Source organism: Mirounga angustirostris, unplaced genomic scaffold (assembly GCF_029215605.1).
Source record: "Mirounga angustirostris isolate CCGP_5_RB_7025 unplaced genomic scaffold, mMirAng1.0.hap1 SCAF_6, whole genome shotgun sequence".
NCBI classification, from domain to species: Eukaryota; Metazoa; Chordata; class Mammalia; order Carnivora; family Phocidae; genus Mirounga; species Mirounga angustirostris.
In genome coordinates this window covers 141503479-141522760 of record NW_026991714.1, presented here as the reverse complement: position 1 = coordinate 141522760, position 19282 = coordinate 141503479, and positions in this window count along the sequence as shown.

Sequence of the window (19282 nt, the reverse complement as noted above, 5' to 3'; positions counted from 1 at the left end):
GTGAGGTATGGCGCTGACTTCCCCACCACCTGGTCTGGGTGTATGACAGTCCCACCCTTAACCCGCATGGTCAAGAAAGGGGAGACCTCTCTATATATTTGCTCTGCGTAAGACGGCTTTCCAGACTAGTCCCGGCTAGCCCCAAATGCCAATCAGATTGCTGCCCTAAGCCCTTCCTATATAGGCACTTGGGGTCCATTCTAGTGGTGGAAATTTGGGCTACAGGTACACCTATTGTGTGGGGGGGTGAGGTGCTGTGGGAAAACCAGAGCTGATTGCAGGGCAGCCCTGCCCTCCAGGCACTCAGGGTCTGAGGAGCTAAGGAACAGGAAGACGGGGATGAGCAAGGCCGGCCCGGATCTCGGAGAGAGGTGTAAGCAACTCCATATGGAAAACCTGAGGGGAAGAGATCATCTCAGGCAGGGTGGCTAGGGCAGCTTCACAGGGGACATGGCGTTTGCCCTGGGCTCTGAAGATGCTCCCGTTTGGACGATGCTAACCGGGGGTGACAAGGCATTCTGGGTGGAGGGGAGGGCGAGAACAAAGACCCAGAGAAAGGAAACCACCGTGTGGCCCCCAAACAGTGAGTCGCTTTCCAGGTGGACACACGCCGCTCATCTGAGCCTCAAACATCCTTGTGAAGTCGAGGAGGCAGGCGTAATTACTTCCATTTTATAGATAAGAAAATCAAGAGGCAGAGAGGTATTATACACATCCCAAGGTTTCACAGCTCAGATGCAGGAGAGACCGGATTCAAACTCAGGCTGACACTGCCCAGATCCACCTTTGGCCGAAAAGTTCAGGAAGGGTCAGATGGCCAGGGGTCTGAAGAGCTGCGGAGAGCTGAGCAGACTGCTCTTCCCTCTGCAGCCACGGGGAGCCACTGAGGACTGGGAGCAGGGCTGGACCACCCTCTGGGCAGCTGGGAGTAGGAGGAGCCTGGGCAGAGAGAGGCTGAGTGCAGGAAGGTGAAGGAAGAATGTGGGCCAGTCCCCCAGAGGTCATTCCATCCAACCTGGACCAGGAGCCAGAGGACAAGGGACAACAGGGATTCGAGAATGGGGAGTTAACACTTTTCTCCTGCAGAAGGCAGGGTACGAGTCTCCAAGGACCAGAGTAGCTGTGCGTCCAGAGGGCTGGCTCCGACCCTCGCAGAGTCAGCTGAGATGGAGACATCCGTGACAGCTCGAGTGGAGTGTTTGCCACGGGCCACCTGCTGTCACGTAGATTCCTTCATTCATTCCCTGGAACAACCACAGGAAGTGGTTTATCTTCTCATCTCCGTTTTACAGATGAGCAAACGGAGGGGCACAGTGGTTAAGGAACGTAGCCATGGTCACCCAGGGAGGAAATGGCTTAGACTGGTGTGTGAATGTGTCTCCACCCCCATCCCAGGCTAAACCCCTGACTACTACCCCTCCCCCCACCCCAGCCTGAACCCCTGACTACTACCCACAACCCCCCATTGGGTCTTACATACCACCCAGAGGGTCACGAAGGACTTGGGTCTCATTGCCCATCGAAATCCGTCTACCTAGCTGTCCTTGGCCTGCAAAACCCTCCCCAAAATCTGGCCCAAGTTTACATTTTCCCCTTGTTACGTCCCCCCGGGTCCCAAAGGATCCTGCTGCCACAGCCCAGCGGACAGGAGGCCAGATCCAGGCTGTGATACAGACAGACAGAGAGAGTCCCTGCGAGCTTGGAGAACCAGCCTGGGGCGTCACAGCAGGAGACCTCAAAGCCAAGCTAAACTCCCTGGGACTGAGATCAAAGCCAGCGGGGGTGGCAGGGCAGTGAGGAACAGAAATGAGCAGGGGTGCGACTGGTCCCATATCATTCCTGTGGCTGCATCACCGGGCTGGGGCTTCTTTGAAGGCCTGGGACACCCCCCGACTGGGGTGCAAGACAAAGGCCTCCTCTCTTCCCTGGGGTCCCACGTCAGGGACCGGGGAACCAGTGGCCTGGGGGTTGAGAAGTTGCCTGTGAACAGGTGAGAGTTCAGTCTCCCTGCCTGGCTGCACTCAGCGTGCTGCCCGTCCGTGGCAGCCCAGGATGCTGTGGCCACATCCAGGCTCTCGGGTAGCTGCCTTCATTTTCCTGTGGGGGGGTGGATCCCTTGTGGCTGCAGGGACAGCACCATGCACATTGTAGGCCTTCCAGAAATCCTGGAGAGCTGACTCCTGGAGAGACACAGCCTTTGTGTGGCCCTAGGTCCCTAAAAGCTCTCAGAAGGGACCTTTACTGAGAGCCGGGGTGGTCCACAGCTGGGGAAGAGCACTGTCCAGGGAGCCCATACCCAAGGCTCTACCCCGGCTTTGCCACCAGCTTTCAGAACAAACCACATCAACTCCGTCTCCCTATCTGTGGCACTAAAGAAAGGCTAGCTGGTCCTAAAGTTTCCACAAAGCTCTGACCTGCCAAGCTGGGGCATCTCTCAATGCATCCTCATCTTTACCTTGCCCTTGAAAGACAGTCACATGCAGGGCTTTCTCATCTTCACCTACTGGCCCCCTCTTGGTCAGTTCTTCTTCCTGGGTCACCTCCTCTGAGAGGTCCTCCTTGATCACCCAGCCTACAGCGTTCCCCTCCCCACCCCCAGGCAGACTCTACTATCACCCTCTTTGGTGTCTCCATCTGACCTTTCCCTGTCTGGATGTTTTTCCACTTGTTTATGAACTGTCTCCCTGAATAGGATATACGTTCTAGGACCACAGGGAGCCTGCCTGAGCTTTCCCTCAGCGGCTCCTTGCTCAGTGTGCAGAGCCCAGGAGAGAACCTGGCAGAGTAGATACTCATCAGATGTTTGCTGAATGAATGAATGAACCATGAGCACTTTTCTGTATGTTTGAAATGGCTACAAAATAGTTCAAAGTGTGGGTGTATTAAAATGTATTAAACCAATCCCCTCTTGTGGGACGTTTAAATTGTTTCTTATTAATAACTACCGTTAATTATGCCCCTAAGAAAATCCCTTTCGTTTCCCTACTCACTGCCCATCTCCTGTAGTAAGCACATCAGCTCCATGGGAGCAGGGACCCTCTCTTCCAGAGAGTCACCATCCCCAGCCCCGAGGGCATGGCCTGACACGCTGCGCTGTTCAAAGGTATTTTTTATTAAATTAAGCAAGGGCTCAATTATTTTTCCTCCTCCCTACAGGTCTACATTTTGAAAATGGCCTGTTTACCAAATTAATGCACTTTATGATGTACTAATTTCTTTCCTATCTTAAAAAGTCCGTTCTAGCTGCCGTCCTGCCATTTGGGCAGCTTCTGACCACCGCGGGAGAATCAGCTTCTCTATGTCTCGCTCATGTCATTCTGGATCACCGCCAAGGAATTTGAAGTGTCCAGCAGGCCAAGTGACCTTGTTGGGAGTCACTACACTATTCCACGAGGCTCTTAGAAATTGCAAAGATGCTCAGGAATCCATGGAAACATCTCGGCTAACCCTGGAGCCCTGGGGTCACCGGACTGTACATCCTCACTCCCGCCAGGGGTGCTGGGGCCTGAGGGACTGGCAAGCTTTCGTCTCTATCCCTTCTTACCACTGCCAGCCACTGCAGAGACCCACAGAGCAAGCTCAGCGCTGAGGCCAAGCCGACAGGGAAAACAGGACGGCTTCTGGGGAGTTGTCTGGTCCCCACACCCGTGGAGGGCAGAAGCCTGGCAGCACACAGAGGCCTCCCTGGGACTGCCCCTCTCAGGGCAGCCACAGCGAGGAGGACACGGGGCCCTTCTGGATGGATGGCTGAATGGGCACAGAACCCCCAGCCTGTAAAGGAAGTATATTAACACTGCTACATTATGTTAACTTTAATGTGCTTCCATAGAATTCGTAACACTTCTTCGAGGTAACTTTTGACTCTTCAAAGGCTCGTATCTCTTTGAGCCCTATTCAGGAGGAAGATGGAGCAACAGCATGGAAGACAAGAAGGATACGGTGACAAATCTGAAGTAAACGAGCAAGATGGGGGTGGAGAGGCCAAGACTGGAACCTATTCACACCAGGCTTCCTCCAGAGAGTGCAGATGGGAGCTGGGTACTCTGGAGGGGCTGTCTGAAGTTAGGATCAGAGCCACCTGTTCAGTTGGGCGGGTTGTGCACTGCATCAGGGCAGCCTCCCTAAAGGAGTGCCGGTCCCATCTTGGATAACATAGACTTGTAAATGTATTCTATTTCTCTGGCTTGCAATAAAGTGTCTATTCTAATAAAATCAGCATATCATAATACTTTTCCAACAGACAGAAGCAACATGTTTTGAGGAAGAGGCTCCTTTTCCAAATATGCTCAGAGGTCCTCTAGGACAATCCTGATAGAAGCCACTTACATTTGGGAAGACTATGCTTTTCTGAGTAAACAGAAAGGAAGAGTGGTGGTCTTGCCATGCCCAGAAATAAAGCTGCCTTCGTGGCAGAGGAATCTGGGAAAGGCAGCATGGAGGATAAAGGAATCTACAAATAAATAAGACAAAAGACAAGCTAAGAGGAAAATGGGCCAAGAGTATGATCCATTGACTAACAGGTGAAGAAAGGGGCATTGAATGGATGGAGGTGAGTTGTGGACATTTGTCATTGTTTGTCCCGCACAGCATCCCAACCCCATTCCTCCTGACCCTGGGCTGACTTCTCAGGGCACAGTGGCCTTCTCCCCATTGCAAGTTACCACAGTGAGAGGCAGGTCCCCCTCTACTATGGAGAGCTAAGGAGGCAGTTCTTCCTTCTCTAGACCCCTGGGGCCACGTGGGCAGGCTGACAGAGTCCACAGACGTCACGCAGATGAAATGCTCAACTTCATGTAATCAAGGGAACACAAATCAACAAAGATTATTGTTGCATTCATGAAAATAACATAAACCACAGTAGCTGGTAATAGCCACCGTGGTGAAGTTGCAGGGAAACACACTCTCAGGACCGACAATGCCATGTCAACTGCACAGTCTCCTTGGAGAAGAATTTGACCGCATTTCTTAAAAAGCACCTCTTCTCGGGGCACCTGGGTGGCTCAGTCGTTGGGTGTCTGCCTTCGGCTCGGGTCATGATCCCAGGGTCTTGGGATCGAGCCCCGCATCGGGCTCCCTGCTCCGCGGGAAGCCTGCTTCTCCCTCTCCCACTCCCCCTGCTTGTGTTCCCTCTCTCGCTGTGTCTCTCTCTGTCAAATAAATAAATAAAAATCTTAAAAAAAAAAAAAAAAAGCACCACTTCTCACACTCAGTACTCACTTCCAGTGATCGGCCCTGGAAAAGAGGTGACATGTGCCCAAAGACACAAATGCAGAAATAGTCATTATAATAGTGAAAATTTAGAAACGAACCCAACATCTAGAAACAGGGCCAGGAGATGTAAATAGGAGTAGCTGGCCTGCCTGCAGGGTAGCCAGGCAGGGTGAGAGACGCAGACGGTGCTGTGTGCAGGGACAGAAAATACATCAGAGATACATCTGTAAGTGACACTGGAAAACACAGACTCCTTTTATGTTTCACCTCCCATGAGCACAAACACAAAAGAGGATCTTTTTTTTTTTTTTTTAAGATTTTATTTATTTATTTGACACACAGAGAGAGAGAGCACAAGCAGTGGGAGAAGCTGAGGGAGAGGGAGAAGCAGGCTCCCCACTGAGCAGAGAGCCCGATGTAGGGCTCGATCCCAGGACCCCGGGATCATGACCTGAGCTGAAGGCAGACGCTTAACTGACTGAGCCACCCAGGCGCCCCTTATTCCAACTGTATCCATGTTCTAAACACAGGGAGAGAGTTCTGAATAGACATCTTTCAAACTGTTGTCAGTAGTTGAGCCTAGGAAAAAAAGTGTAATTTTGCTGTTTTTATTCAAACGTTCACAAATGAGCCTCCCCTCCCACTATCCGTATGTTTCTGGAGAGCCCATTGACTCGGGGGTTGAGCTGCCTTGAGTTCAAATCCTGATCTTGCTGTTTTCTTAACTGCCCAACTTTGGGCACATGAACTGAGTGTTAATTTTCTTAACCGAGAAAATCCACACGACATGCTGGGCACAATGCCTGGCCCAGGAGAGTGGCTTTCTAAATGTTACTTATTATCTTGGTATCTCTGCTCTCTCTTAGGCCCCAGTTTTCAGAGCTCTAGGAGATGCTGGTTGCTGAATGAATAAGGCTTCTGATGGTAAGACTCTCTTTCTGAGGTCTACAAATATGAAAGAGAATAAGCTAGGGACCAGAACTTACTATTTTCACATTTCCTCCAATTCAGTGTTTTTCAAACTGTAGGTCATAATCAACTAGTGGGTCAATGTAGTGGGGAGCAACCAGCATTTAAAAAATATAGAATAGAAAATATCAAAATGTGAGTAAGAACAAGCATTGTTTCATGAAATTCGTTTTGTGGCTGTGTGTACGAGGTTGCAACGTAAAATGTATTTCTTACGCTTGAGCACAGTCAAAATTATATGGGGAAACCTGGGGTCACATGCAGCCTTCCTGAATAGTCTGGGTGCGCTGTACCCAGCCCATTGCTGCCTAATTCCGTGCTCAACATCATGGGCCAGGGAGAGGCAGAGTCTCCTGTAGCAGCCTCATGAGCTTGTATGGTGGACCAAGGAGACTGGCGCTCACATGACAGCCTTCTTCCCTCCCTCCCAGGGGTCTTTCCCTCATCAAGATGGTGCTGGCACTTGGGGGAGCAGAAACCTCATGCCCTATATTAGATTCCCAGGGCTTCTGTAACAAAGTACCACAAACTGGATGCCTTAACATAAGAGAAATTTATTCTCTCACTTTTTAGGAAGCTACAAGTGCAAGATTGAGGTGTCATCAGGATCAGTTCTTTCTGGAAGCTCTGAGGGAGAGTCTGTGCTATGTTTCTCTCTTAGCCACAAGTGGCTGCCGGACATCCCAGGCATCCCTTGGCTTGTGGGGGGTGTGCCTCTGCTTCACGTGGCATTCGCCTCTCTATGTCTCTAGGTGTCTCTGTTTCCAAATTTCCTTCTTCTTATAAGGCTACCCTAGTCCAATATGACCTTGTCCTAACTTGATTATATCTTCAAAGACCCTATTTTCTTTCTTTCTTTCTCTCTTTTTCTCTTTCTTTCTTTCTTTCTTGAGAGAGAGAGAGCATGAGCAGGGGGAAGAGGGGAGGGGGGAGAAGCAAAGGGAGAGGGAGCATCTCAAACAGATTCCACACCCAGCACAGAGCCTGACACTGCACTCAATCTCACGACCCTGAGATCATGACCCGAGCCAAAATCAAGAGTCAGATGCTCAACCAACTGAGCCACCCAGGCAACCCTCCAAAGACCCTATTTTCAAATAAGGTTGCATTCACAGGTTTGGATGGATATGAGTGTTTTTGGTTTGTTTTTCTTTTTTGGAGGGGGGAAACAATGGCCAACCCAGTGTCTCCAGTTCCAGACAGTGAGGAAGGAACCGCACTGATGCTTCAGTCAGGGAGGAATCAAGATGGAGGTAATAGCGAGGTTCTTCTCTGTGCTGTGAGCTTCAGCTCGGGATTCTAGAACTCAAGACCCTTGGACTAGAAGGGACAAGATCCAGTCTATTGAACCTGTGTCCACACTTTTGGAACAGCCAGAGTGGCTTACCCAGCTAGCAATAAGGCCTTGGCCATTATTACGGATGCTGAAGTTTTTTGCTTGAAAGACAGAAATTGAACCCATTATCTTCTCAGCTTATAATGGAAAAAAACTGAAGTCAAATTATTTTCCTTAAATCCAACAGTTGGGATTGGCTGAGTCAGTCCCAGAGTCCAGCACTGGACTCTGTTCAGTGCTCTTTGTACATGGCCTTTGTCTTAAATACCTAATTCTAACAGAGGTGATGGCACCTATGGGTGGCTTGCAGGAATGAGGGAGATTCCAATTCCTCTATAATCTTCATCAGCCTCCCCTCAAAGGCACTTCAAATTTAACAAAAAATAATGTTATTATTTGATATAGACATGCCCTCAACCTTATGAAAAGTGTGAATATGAGCATCTTTTTTTTTTTTAAAGATTTTATTTATTTATTTGAGAGAGAGGATGAGAGGAGAGAGAGAGCACATGAGAGGGGGGAGGGTCAGAGGGAGAAGCAGGCTTCCTGCAGAGCAGGGAGCCCAATGCGGGACTCGATCCCGGGACTCCAGGATCATGACCTGAGCCGAAGGCAGTCGCTTAACCAACTGAGCCACCCAGGCGCCCGAATATGAGCATCTTTAGAAAACTGTGCAAATCAAATGTCTCGATATTGTACCCCACAACCAAAGTCGATGCAGTAGGCTTGACATGCAAATGTTACAGCTTCGGGACATGACCCCTAGTCACTCCTCCCCTTCCAACCAGATTGTCCCCCACCCCCACCCCTTCCAGTATGGAATTCTAGACTCTAATGGAATAGTGGCAATGCCCACTGCTGCCTCCTCAGCACCTGGGACATGCCAGGCTCCATGCTAAGCGCAAAACATGAATTACCTCATTTTTCCTTCCAACAGCCATTTGAGGGGGGAGCTTCTATCTCTTCTAGCAGGTGGGGAAGTTGAGGTCAAGTCTGGCCCCCAGACACGCTTTGGGTTTTTTAACCTGAATGTCTCTCCTGGGGCAAGGACACCCCTGCTGTCAGAGGCACCACCATTTTCTCTTACAACCACACTCACTCAAACAACATCAGATAGGTTTTTTTGCTCAGCAGCATTATTGAGATATAAGTCACACACCATACAATTCGCTCATCTAAGGCGCACAATTCGATGGTTTTCGGTATATTCGCAGCTATGTGCAACCATCACCACGGTCCGTTTTAGAACATTGTCAGCACCTCATAAAGAAACCCTGAACCCTTTTAACCATCACGTCACTACTTGTCTATCCCCCTGACCAGCCCAAAGCTGTCATGAATCTACTTCTCATCTCTATTTTATTTTATTTTTTTTTAAGATTTTATTTATTTATTTGACACAGAGAGACAGAGCGAGCATAAGCAGGGGGAGCGGCAGGCAGGGCGAGAGGGAGAAGCAGACTTCCTGCTGAGCAAGAAACCCAACGCACGGCTCAATCCCAGGACCCTGGGATCATGACCTGAGCTGAAGGCAGCCGCTTAGCCAACTGAGCCACCAGGCGCCCCAGGAGTTAACTATTTTAAAGTACCAGAGAGATTTCAATCTTCTGCAGCCTTCTAGGGGACACATTTTATCCTGTCTGCAGAGCAGCATCACTGACGTTCTTTGGGGGTGGCGGGGTGGGGGGTGAGAGCATACCCAGCAAAACACAGGTTTATGACCCATTGTGCCTTGGCTTCCAGCAGTCCCACTGGTGTGGACTCAAGGACTAGTGGGCAGGGAAGTCAGGGCACTGTCTCCCTAACTGGCTTTGTAGCTGATTTCTCTCTGGGCCCGTCTCTCCTGCCACAAAATGGAACATTTGACTGGAAGGGACTGCAAACAGCTTTCAACTCCTGCCCTAATTCTGATCTTTTGGTAGAGGCTGCCTGGAGAACTGTGCTCAGAAGGATTTTGAGAGTTTGAGGGAAAGCAAGAACTGGGATCAATTAGCAATGTCTGCCAGGACCATGGGAAGGAGGGTGTCATTTCCTTGCCATATATTTGCCACTGCTGACATTGATCTCCTAAGTCTTCTTTGGCTCCGAACTAGTAAGGTTTTATGATTCCTCTTGACTGTGCTATTTTCTGTGCCTTCTCCAAGGACCTATTTCAAGGGCCGTGCCCACCCCGTGGGTACCAACAGTGGTCTTCAGACAACTGCTTGTAGGGTTAGGCCATGCAAGGTAGGGGCAAGCAAGGCCAGAAGAGGCCAGCTTTCTGAGACTAGAAATAAGTCCCCCAAAGAGTTTTTCTCTGTCAACACTGAACTGGAATCCACAGGGCATGGGGCACAGTCAAAGCGGATGACCTCTTTCATGTATGCACTATGAGACGAATGTAGATTTGTAGCCTCTGTCTGCACGGTTTAGGCATGGAGGACGAAGAAAGCCAAATACCGTCTGAAAAAAGTGAATGTCATTTTGAACAAGGACTGCTAGGAAGGGGGTATCTCCCTGTCTGCAAAGCAGAGGGGTCCTTGCAACCAGGCAACGAGGTCATGCGTGCCAAGCGCTCAGCACGGAGCCCGGTACCAGTAATCGATACCTGATAAAAGCAACCCATGATTCATGGGATTCTTCTCTAAGATCACTCTTTGGTGGCATTGGGCAGGAGGATATGAAATCCATTCTGAAATCCGCCCTCCCATCGGCAGGGTGGGAGCCTGCTATCTCAGCACCGGGGCCCCAAGTTGGCCAGTTCCAATAACACGATTAGTCATTTTTCATTCCTGGGATATCTACCCATGGGTGGGTGCATGTGTGCATGTGTGAGTGCGTATGTGCCTTTCAGAGTGGGGGAAAATCCATATTCTCTCTCTTCTGACCGAATTAATCAAATAAATCTTCTGTAAGGAGCTGCTAAATGAATCACAGATGGCTCTGCCCTTTACAGGTTGCAGAAAGCACCCGTTACAGTTCTTTTAATTTATCAGAGGAAAAAAGATGCCCTCATGTGCCCCTTCCCACTTGCAATAATAATCAGAACCAGTCTATTTTCCGAGAGTCCGAGACTCATTTTCCAAAAATGTGTATCAATAGATGTAACAGCGGGAAGATTATTTTGCCAAGTTCCAGCCTCCAGCACAGCAAAGGTGCCCTGGCTGGGGAGAGCGTTTATAAAACCACATTTAATAAAAGAGAGTGTTATATTAAGTATGTTTGCTAGTGTATTTAAGCATATGGTTTCCATATCAGGCGTAAAGATGGCAAACACATGCTTTACCTTCTTTCTAACCTTTCCTGGAGACGTCCTTTCCAGGGGGGTGGCGGGATGGGAGGATTTGGGGTGGATGTGAGTGTGTGTTTTGTTTTGCTTTTTACAATGCAGGCTCACATGGAAAAGCACCAAGGAATGTTCAGAAAACATGTGAAGACTCTGCCTTTTCTATTTAATGTAATTAGCCCAAGAAACTTGCTTTGCGTACTTTCTTCAACTGCCCTAACATTCTCCCAGCGCTCCGTTGCCTCCTCCAAGGCGCTGGGGAGCTGGCTGACTTGAAAGTGTGAATCAATTTCAGCTGCAAAGAACTTGAGCTCCTGGATTTTAAACGTGAACCCCTTGGTACAGCAAGAGCTCCAGGGACGGATGCCCAGCTTTGTGTCCACGCGTCCTTGTTCACCAGCGAGCCGTCCGACGCCAGGATTCGTCTGCCTAGAGATCCCCTTCTGGTACTTGGGTTGGGTATTGGGCATTTTATCTCTTTCCTTTACATCAGAGGCAATAGGCTGTGGCCTGAAGGCCTGGGGTCCCCGGAAAGGCAGCTGGGAAAGGCCTCCACGGCCCACCACCCTAAAACCATCTAAACAATCCCCTGATTCAGAGACATCCCAGAAGTCAACATGCCACACTAGGAAGGGGAGTGGGTGGGGGCATCTGCAGCAGGGCCGCCCTGCCCACCCCCACCAGCCCGAACAGATTTGCCTGAGCGAGTTATAAATCTACTAGTACCATTTCTTTTTCGTCACTTGCCTAATCCTGTGCCCTTCGTTTCATGTGCTGTAATTACTAACATCTGCTTTCTGAGCCTGGGCCGCTTGGAGTTTGCAAAGGCTGTTTTCAGCCTAGAACAATGGTGACGGCTGTTTCAGCTGTTTCATTTAAGCCTCGGGCCAGCACTTCCTGGTCGGTCTACATCTGCCCTCCTGGGTCCGATTCCTGTTTCGGGGTTTTGTGTTTTGTTTCCTGAGTTGTGGTTTTTTTTTCTGTTTTGTTTTTTTTCCCCTTCATCTGACCTTACTATACGTTTAAGAGCATTTCTAACTTAGCACTCCAGCTAGTATTTCTAGCACATAGGCTTATTAGATCAGCAACAGCCAGAGAAAGATAGGAGAAAGCCAGGACTGTGTCCAGCAGCGAACACGGTGGAAGGAAGAGGCATAGAGGAGAGCTGACCAGGCACCCAGGGAACCAGACTCTAAGGAATTCCTAGGTCTTAAGGCTGTGGAAGAGGCTGGCCTCTCGGGAACTTAGACACAGGAAAAATGGGCTTAGCTCATCTGTCCCCTGGCCTGGTGTGATCGCCACAGCTTATTAGGTAAGGGGTTACCCAAATATCCTCCTGAGGGAGCCGTGTTTCTGGGTGGCCACTGACGCTCAGAGGCCCTTCTCCTTTGGGAACCGAGCAAACTCATTGGATGAGGTGCGGTTCAGAGGCCCCAGATTCACTTTTTCCCACCGAGTCACCAGCAGTGCAATAAAAATCCTTTCTGATTTGCACAGGGAGGTTCGTGGGGTGGGGAAAGGATGGGAATGAAGGCATCCAGTTTGGGATGATCCGCCTCGGCCCTTTGAGCAGAGATGGCTGTGTGTGACTAAAGGGAGTGGAGAATGGAGCCCTGCTCTGGCCCTTCCTTCCAGCCCTGCTCCTGCCCTTCCATCCACCCCACCTCTCCTATTTCCCTCTGATGCAAGTTTGGGGTCCCCAGCTCGGCTGGCACACAGATGTCAAGTTATTACCTGAGACCCCACCACAAGCACCGGGTTAGAGGTCTCAAGCTTGGCGAAAGCCGCCCTCAGGCATTGCTGGGTACTGATCGCAACCAGGCAGAAACCAGTCTCTGCGTGGATAAGAACTTGGAGGGATGAGTACATGTCCCGTGGGTGCCAGGGGACCGGTGTGACCCCTCCGACCAGGACTTGCCAAGTCAGCCCACGTTCCCACCCATCTCGGGGCATCAGGACCGGCAAAGCCCCTGGAGATCTGCTGCCCACACCCTCGTCTTTATTTTTCTCAACAGAGGAAGAAATTGAGCGTCAGGGAGAGGAAGCGGCTTCTACGGTTGCTGCTTGGCCACGCCTGCATCTGTGGACAGAGAAGCAAAGGAAGGTAAATCTATGTTGCTTCTGGGAGCTTTCAGCATTTTCGCCATTTCTGTATGAAATGTCTCTTTCAATCCCAGACCCTCTCTGCCCTTCGAAGTGGCTCATGAAAATAACTGGAGGCCGATTCCCAGATGGGCATGACGAGTGAGTTAGAGGGACCCCAGCTGCGGCACTCTCACTCCAGCACCAATGCTTCTGGCTGCCGGGGGGAGAGCTGACCCCGTGGTTCTGGAAGTTTGTGCTGACTTGACACCTGGGGTCGTGGAGGTTCCTGGCACGCAGCCGAGGGCCCCATGTCTTCCCAGGGGTAAGCGGGCAGAAGGAAGAGCTCAGGTGTGAAAGAGATGCAGCTGAGAGAGGGTCCACCCTCCCCACCATCCCCACCAGGTGTTTGGGGTGCAGAGGGGAGGAGCCTCAGGCCTGAGGATGCCCACCACTCCCAACCCTTGATCTGAGTCTGGAGTGGCTGAAAGGCCTGACCCAGGCAGGCATAGGGGTCACAAGGGATTTTTCCTAAGCTCTGGAATCCAAAATGGTGGATGGCCCAGATGGGGCTGGGCCTGGGCCCCTTGGCCCTGCAGGAGAGCCTCCTTCCTGCACCCACTCTTTCTGCCCGCCAGCCCAGCCCCTTCCCTGCCCCCCTCCTTTCTCACTCACTCCTTTTCTTCTTAAAGTTAATTGCAACTTTTTTCTCAGCGCTCTGATCTGGATAAGCCACATCTCATTAGAAAAAGATTTAGCTGGAGCCAAAGCAGGCTGGAGAAGGAATCCCTAATCAACAGAGAAAAGATTTGGGTGTAATTGCTCTCTCCCGCCATTCTCTGCCCCCCCTCGATCTTTCTCTGCTCATTAATCTGAAAAAGAAAGTCGCAGCCCAACGTCAAAGTGCTTTGGGGTGTTCTTTTGGGGGGGGTGTCTACACAGAGAGCATGGGTTATTGGAGATATGAGTAAAGCATTTTGGTTGTGGGGAGCAGTGTATGAAGCACCTTGGTTGGGAGAGTAAAACTCTTTGAGGGTGTGTGTGTGTGGGTGTGTGTGTAAAGTGCTCTGGTTGTTGGGGAAGGTGTGAGTGGGATGTGTGAACCCTTTGGTTGTTGGAGTGTGTGTGTGTGTGTGTGTGTGTGAAGTGCTTTGGTCAACAGGGGGGTGAAAACTCTTGGGGTGTGTGTGTGTGTGTGTGCTTGGGAAGCACATTGGCTGTTGGGTGCATGTGTTTGTGGGTGTGAAGTGCTTTGGGGGTTGGGATATGGTCAGCTGGCCTGGAGGGAAACGCTTCAGTTGTTTGCACAGGGGCGTGCAGCGTTTGGGCTGCTGAGGGTATGTGTGTAGTGGTTCTTCAGTGTGTGTGTCTGTGCCGTGCTTATGAGTTGCCTCATTCAATCCTCAGGAGACCCCGAAGAGAGCTCTTACCCCACGTGTGGATGGGGACACTGCTGCTGACAGCTTGCTAACATGCTGAAGTCACTCTGTAGGAGGCAGAGTCAGAATCTGAGCATGGGACATTGGAGGGCAGAGCTCTGGGCCCTCAACCACTGCTTTCCAGGAGAAAGTGAGGAACTGTCTGGGCATGGGAGGTAAAGGGAGAGTGGGAGAGTACCCCCAGGCTCTCTGGGAACCCAGGGCCCCAGTGTCTAAGCTCTCCCACCCACTTTTCCCACTGTGGCCCAGCCCAGGCCCCTGGCCCTCCTCCTGAACCCCAGGGACCACTGCTGTTGGGAGAACCCAGGCAGATAGTGGCCCCATTTTCCATCTCAGCCCCCTGTGGGTGAACCCTGGCTGTGTCTCTGAGCACAGCCCCTGCACATTTGCACCCCTAACCCCAAAAAAGGATCAAACATAGCTACTGGCCCCCCAGGTGGAGCTCCCTTGTAAAGACAGCATCTCTACAGGAGTCAAGCCAGGTGCATTGAGGCAATGGTCTACACTGGGAAGCAAGGACAGCATCCAGGTGCCATGGTGACCAGAGCCCAGGGCCCCACGTCCCCCAGGGAAGGGAGGGCACCATTCCTCCAGCTTCTCTGTCACCTCACCCTCCTCTCCACTCTCGGTCTTGATTGGACTTCAGGCTATTGTGAATTGGTATGAACACTCCCACCACACCAAGGACAAGATGGACACAAATATTTGCAAAGCATGCCAAAGCTCTGCGTGTGACCCTGGAGGAAATGAATCTGGGGAGGGAGAGTTTTCAAAGGCACCCAGTGACCGGCTCAGAGCAGGGAAGAATTGGGGATTTATCACCTCCACGGCTGAGCCCGAAGGCAGACCCTCCACGCCCATCGGGCTCCAAGCAGATTATCTTCCAGCTACATGAAGAGGGTCTGCCCCAGACCAGGTGTAACTGCACAGACTTAAACCATAGAGCCATGCGCTCAGAACGCTTATCAAGGCCTAGAACAGTGCCATCCAATACAGTAGCCACTGGCCACATGTGGCCATTGAGCACTTGAAATGTGGCTAGTCCACACCGAGATAAGCTCTAAGTACAAAATCCACCCCAGATTTTGAGGACTTGGAGTGAAAATCAAACGTCCAAGTATCTCATTAGCAATTGTATATTGATTCGATATTTAAATAATATTTTGAATATATTAGGTTAAATGAAACAAGTTATAAAAATTAAAAACGATGCACACACGTCAAGTACTTGGGTTCACCTGATTCCTTTACCTTTTTAAAAAGTGGCTACTAAGAAAATTTCAGATTACATATGTGACTTGCTTTTGCGGCCCCTATTAGATTTGTGTTAGCACCGGCCTATAATATAACCCTTTCATGAATATTGTTATTCCCATTTTACTGACGAACAAACCTGCTCAGTGGTTGAGGGACTGGGCCAAGAACACCAGCTAATGAGCCACTGAAGCCAGAATTCACATCAGGAGAGGCCAGTGATCCTGGCGGGGAGTCTCCTATCTGATGAGATGCCTAAAACGAGATGTACTGTTATTTTGACAAGATCTTCTGCACAAGTGTCTAGTGCGTGAGGACGGAAGGAAATTTGGAATTGAATTTGGAATCTTAACGGCAAAATAAAAGCCTGTGGCGTGGTTATGAGGGGGGCCTCCCAACACCAGCAGGGAACGGTAAGGTGCAGGATAATTCTTAGTGCCTGGTGCCTGGGGGGGGGGGGCTCCTCAAGTTCTCCGAGTGAACTTGGGCTGGTCCCTTCCCATCTCTGGGCTTCAGCGTCTCCATCTGTGAACAGAAGGGGCTGGAAGAAACGTTCTCCGAAGTCCGTCAGGATCCGGGGTGCACCTCAGCGGATTCCCCCCTCTCGGTGGTTGGGAGGGGGCTTGAGTGCAACTTGCCGGGTCCCTGGGCAAAGGTCCCTTCTCTCGCGTCATCTGTGAGATGGGGACGAGAACAGCGTGACGTCAGAGAGCTGCTCGGAGGGCCAATGAGCTCCTGTGGGCGGTGCCCTCCGCGCACGCGCAGCGCGCAGGAGGTGCCGGGTAAATGCCCCTCTGGTCGTCGTGGTCGCCGTGGTAGTATCCAGGCTGACCCGCTGGCTTGGAGAGTTCTGGGTCGGCAGTGTCTGCCTGGGGGCCTCCCCCTGACCTGACTCACACAAATGCTGACTTTGATCGAAGGCAGTTTCCCCTGGACTTGGCTTCTGAAGGGTTGGTTACAGCTGCAATTCACTTCCCCGATTACACGAGTAACAGAAGCACCCAGAAAGAGCGCAGCTTGGCGGGCGCCCAGAGGACCGTACTGCGGAGGGAGGCTCAAGATTCTTGTAATAGAGCATCTTCTGGAATGTTCCGAGGAAGACAGGAAACCTCCACCACACCTCCCCCCCCCCACCTCCGGTGATGTATTAATTTGTAGTGTTACTTCTTTCTCTCAGTTGCAGTGGTCAAATGTCACTTTTCCATTCTTTGGAGGAGTGATGTAGATCCGGGGCCACGAACCTTCTTCACCCCCTTCCCACCGCCCCGCCGTGGGAGGACTCTGACCTTGGTTCTTCTCAGACAGCTGTTTTCATTTTTTCCCCCCCTGAATTGTGTGGGTAAACAGCCTCCTTTATTAGATAAAAGCTTTATCAGCTCAGCCGCTCACCTTCTACATACAACGTCTTTCTCACAAATACAAGTCTGCATTAAGAGTGAGCTGAACCCGATTTTGTCTCCTGGGTCATTATCTTGGATTTAATCCGGCGGAACCTTGAGTTCAGAGTGTTGGCTTTCAGCTGTCTCTAGCGTTCATCGGCTGCCATCTGCTGGGCAATGCTGGTATGACACGCTCCCCGGCTGGCAGGCCATTTCACCAGGGGTGAAGAGGTTCATCCAATTGAAAAATATTTATTGAGGGGAAACTGTGCCAGGCATAGTTCTAGACGCTTGGATCCATTGGTGAACAAAACTGACAAGTATCTCTGTTCTTCTGGAGCTTATGTTCTTGCAGTGGTTGATAAACAATAAAGAATTCAGTAAGGTAGAAAGTGATCAGTGCATGGAAAAAAATTACAAAGTAAAAGATGTAAGGGGGATGGGAAGTGCTGGGTGGGGAAGGTGAGTTCCCATTTTAAATAGTTTTCCGGGTCAGCCTCATTGAGAAGGTGACTTTTGAATAAAGGATTGAAGGAAAGGAAAGCCTTTGCCATGGAAGACAAGCTTACCTGACAGAATGGCTGGGAGTACAAACGCCCTGGGGTAGGACTGTGCTCTGTGCATTCAGGGAGTAGCCAGGAGGCCAGCATAGCTGAATAGAGTGAGCCAGGGAAGAGGAGTCAGAGAGGTGATCAGAACGAGGGAGAAGGGCCAAGATAGTGCAGGGTCTTGTGGGTCATTGGCTGTCTTGATCGGCTTAGGCTGCCATCAGAATATATCATGGTGGCTTATGCAACCCAGACATTTACTTCTTTTTTTAAAAAATTTTATTTATTTATTTGAGAGAGCGAGAACACATGAGAGGGGATAGGGTCAGAGGAGAAGCAGACTCCCTGCCGAGCAGGGAGCCCGATGCGGGACTCGATCCCGGGACTCCAGGATCATGACCTGAGCCGAAGGCAGTCGCTTAACCAACTGAGCCACCCAGGCGCCCACCCAGACATTTACTTCTTACAGTTCTAGAGGCTGGAGAGTCCAAGATCGAGGTGACAGCCAGTTCAGTTTCTGGTGAAGGTCTCCTTTTGGGCTGTGAAGGGCGACTTGCTTACTGTGCTGGCGTGGCCTTTCCTGAGTTCCTTGTTGTCTTCTTCATACAAGGCCACTGATCCCCCCAGGAGAGCCCCATCCTCGTGACCCAGTTTAACCCTAATGACCTCCCAAAGGCTGCACATGGCATCACAGTGGGGATGAGGGCTTCCACGTGCTGGCGGGTTGGGGCGTGTGTGCAGAAGCCACGTCAGCAACATCACAATGCCAGGATGTACAGAAAAGGCTCTCAAAAACACAAGCCACTCTGCTGATTTTCTTCATTCATTCAGTACATGAGGTGGGGAAAATAAAGTCCAACCATGTGTGTGGAGGTGATGTGAGTGTGTGTGTAGCCTGTGTGTGCATGGGAGTGAGGGTGTGAGGGTGTGTTTGTTGTGTGTGAGTGTGTGTATGTAGGTGTATGTGTGTGTAATATGGAGCAGCTACTCACTGAGTGATTAAATTTCATTTAATTTACTTTGGCGTCCCCTCCAAAAAAAACCAATTTGTACCAAAAGCATGCTTTCTTTTTTTAAAATTTTTTTAAAGATTTTGTTATTTATTTATTTATGTATGTCTGTCTGTATGTATGTATGTAGAGCGAGTGTGAGCAGGGGAGGGGCAGAGGGAGAGAGAGAATCTCCAGCAGACTCCAAGCTGAGCAGGGAGCCTATTGTGGGGCTCAATCCCACAACCCCGAGATCATGACCCAAGCTAAAATCAAGAGTTGGACGCTTAGCCTACTGAGCCACCCACGCGCCCCAAGCATGCTTCCTAGGTACCTGTTTGCTGAGATAAATGAGGCTTTCATCAGGGTCCCTCACTTTCCTTCCCCACCAGCTCTGCCTCAGACCCTATGACCTGGAAGGCTGATGTCCTCTTGCCATATTAACATACAGCAGGCTGACTTCCTCTTCCCTCAGGCCTGCAAACATACCTGACTGTCTTTCCTTCTGCAACATTTGCTGCTCGCCCCTCTTCTTGGGAGTGGAGCCCACCCTTCCCCTAGCTTGCCGTGGAGGGTGCAGAGTTAGGTAAGACCCACCACAGCCCTGGCCAAAGGAGATGACCATTTCCCAGAACCCCAAAGTCATGACTGAACTCAATTGCCCAGTGTACAGAGGTCAGAAGTGTTTGAACTTGGGGGGCCGATTGAGTGGCTTTATTTTTTTATTTTTTTATTTTTTTAATTTTTTTATTCTTATGTTAATCCCCTTACATTACAACATTAGTTTTAGATGAAGTGTTCCATGATTCA